The sequence below is a fragment of the Spinacia oleracea genome, chromosome 4 (assembly GCF_020520425.1).
Source record: "Spinacia oleracea cultivar Varoflay chromosome 4, BTI_SOV_V1, whole genome shotgun sequence".
NCBI lineage: Eukaryota > Viridiplantae > Streptophyta > Magnoliopsida > Caryophyllales > Amaranthaceae > Spinacia > Spinacia oleracea.
Genome location: NC_079490.1, coordinates 100,868,767 through 100,871,942, shown reverse-complemented (window position 1 = coordinate 100,871,942; position 3,176 = coordinate 100,868,767). Strand labels below are relative to the sequence as shown.

General features: G+C 41.5%; 1 pseudogene; it reads right to left on the bottom strand.

Moving 5' to 3' along the window:
• Positions 1–1,977: 1,977 nt before the first annotated feature.
• Positions 1,978–2,077, bottom strand: LOC130460325 (uncharacterized; annotated as a pseudogene).
• Positions 2,078–3,176: the final 1,099 nt, after the last annotated feature.

Sequence of the window (3,176 nt, the reverse complement as noted above, 5' to 3'; positions counted from 1 at the left end):
TGAGTTATTGAGTGTGCCTTGAGTTTCAGGTTTGATTATGAGAAATTGGTCTTTTTAGACCCGTTTCATGGTGATTTAGGCCACTACACGAGCCCGAGAAAGTTCGGGACCTTTATCGTCAACTTTTGGGAGCCTTAGATGCTTATAGTTGAGCCCTGAGAGTTAGACTCGGTGATATGGGCGAAGGATATAGAAGATTAAAAATCGCCCTGTGAGCTGAGGGCGAAATGCGACCATCGGGCGGAAAGAAGAAGAATTTAAAGTCATCTAAGCGCGCCCGATCGGGCGCACTTTGCCCGGTCCGGATCGGGCGGCCAAATGAGAGCAGCTGTGAACCTTTCGCAAACCGCCCGATCGGGCGGAATTTGGCCCGATCGGGCGACGCCAACCTCTAGCAGTTTTCGCGCATTTACTTTTCCGTTTTTTAGGCTTTATTTTGGCAAACTATATAAACAAGCCTTAGTTAATTTGAGAGGCATCTTATTCTCTAGTATTAGACCCTTAGTTTATTTGCTCTTAATCTAGTTTTTTTCTCTCAAATTTGTTCCAAGCACTTATTTTTAGTTTCACTCAAAGCTCCAATTTTAGTTCATCCCTTTGTTCTATATTTAGGTATTGCTTTCTATTTTGCTTTATTAATTACTTTTGATCATGTTTTCCATTATGTTGATTACTTTGTTATTTGTTATTATGCTTGAGTAATTTATTTTCTAGGGTTGGGGATCCATGAGTAATATGAAGGGATATTTAATAATCATGATTGTTGGCATTGTAATTGATTCCTATTGATTGGTTTATTTCACTATACAATTAGATTTGCGCAGGTTTAATTGTGGTAGTTATGCAATATCAAATTAAGATTCGAGAGATGCAATTTGATGTTTAGGCTTGTGCCAATAGGTGGAATTAGAGTTAATACGTAGCGAGAGCCCGTTAGTTCTAAGTCTATGACTAGTATCGATTCGAGAGAGCATGCTAGTCTAATTAATTACTTTATTGATTATCGTGATTGTTCATTGTCCTGGATTGTTAATTGTTGGTGAACCTATGCCCTAGATTCCTTAACATATTAATTCTCACTCGTTTAATTATCGTTTGTAGTTTATCATACAAATCACCAACCAATTCCTGTTCCCAATAGTCTAGATTAGTTAATTGATAGTAGAAAGAACGCCTGTTTCCCTGTGGATTCGATTTTGACGTCCCTTGCTACCTAGCTAGTGGACTTAGGTTATTTTTGATAAGGTGATACGACTTTAGCCTGTCAAATTTTGGCGTCGTTGCCGGAGAAACGGTTTTATTTTCTGTTGTTGATTGTTTATCCTAGATTATTGTTTGTTACTACTCAAGGAACTCACGTTCCTTGAGACCGGATCTCACATTGTTCTGTAGTTTCTTTGTCTATGCCCAGGACCGTAGGTACTAGTAATCTTACTCCATTCGATCCTGATCCCGAAAGAACTTTTCGTAGACGAAGAACTTTCATTGCACAGTGTGGGAATTACTCTGATTCTGATCACAATATTGGCGATCTTTGTCCTTCAGATACAGATTCATTTTCAGAGATAGAGATGGGTGACGAAACTCCACTACCGCTACCTACCCCACGGCTTACAGACTATTCAAAGCCAAGTCTGTCTATGCTACCAAAGGCAATCATGCCTTCTATTGCAGCTGAGACCTTCAAGATTGAGCCTGCATTGATTAACATGATTGAGAGACGCCAGTACGGTGGGGAACCAGGTGAAGATCCGAATCTTCACATTCAGTCCTTCATCCAATACTGTTCCACCATTAAGCAAAAGGGATTGACTCCGGAGCAAACTATGGAGATACTCTTCCCATTCTCTCTGAGTGGGAAGGCTAAGTTGTGGATTAATGGGTTGAATAGGACGGCTTTGAAAATCAATAATTGGGAGTCCTTGGCCCTTGCTTTCTATGTTAAATATTTTCCACCTGAGAAAACGGCTCGTTTGAGGGGTCAGATATTAGGTATCTCTCAACAAGCAGATTAGAGTTTGTTCGAGGTTTGGGAGAGATTCAAGGACTTGCAAAGAGAGTGCCCGCACCATGGTTTGGATGATTGGTTCTTGATTCAGCAGTTCTATAATGGTCTGGGTAATGAGTCTAGATGTCTTTTGGATTCAGCTGCCAGTGGGAGATTCATGCAACTTGAGGTGCCTAGAGCTATGGAAGTGATTGAGGAGATAGCCATTCATAATGCCCAGTATGGGAATCCTAGAGGTCTATCTAACAAGGCCGGTAAGCATGATTTAAATTCTATTGAACAATTAACTGCCCAATTAACTGCTTTACATTATAAGTTTGATAATATGCAAGCAGCAAATGCTCAATCTGCCCAACCTGTTAGTGTAGCTGCAATGAGTGCCCAACCTGCTACTGTTTGTGAAAGTTGTGGAATGTATGGTCATTATGCACAGGAATGTAGGAGCTCTATTGAACAATGTAACGCATTTCAATCCTACAAACAAAACAACCCATTCTCCAACTCTTACAATGAGGGCCACAAAAACAACCCTCTACTGTCCTACAGGAGCAACAATATCCAGAACCCTCACCAAGTCCAACATCCACCACAACAACTATACCAACCCCCACATCAACAATCCTACCAACCACAGAACAACTACAACCAACAGTCTAGTGGACCACCTGGGTTCCCTAGACAACACACATCACCTCCACCACCACAACCTCAAGCCACACAGCCTGACCATATGCTAGTAGAGATGAGAAACATGATGCTACAAATGCAAAAATCTCTAAGTGAAAAGGATGCGAAGATCGATGCTCTTACTGCTTACAACAAGATCATTGATACACAGTTGGCACAGATGGCTACTACTATTGCAGGGAGACCACCAAGCCAACTTCCTTCACAGCCCGAAAATAGGGAAACTGCAAATGCAATTACATTGAGGAGTGGTAGGGGTTATGATGGTCCTTCTACTCCAGTTGAGGTTGATTCTGGGGTGTCTGCTAGTGGTCTAGTTAGTGAGGAAGTCCCAGAGATAGTCATGGATGGTAAGGAAGCTGAAAAGGTAGTCAATGAGAATGAGGCTACAACTGAGGTTAAGAAGGGGACAGATATTCAAGTACCACCTATTGTACTCCCCTTCCCAAACCGGCAACTCAAGAATAAGCTAGACAAGCAG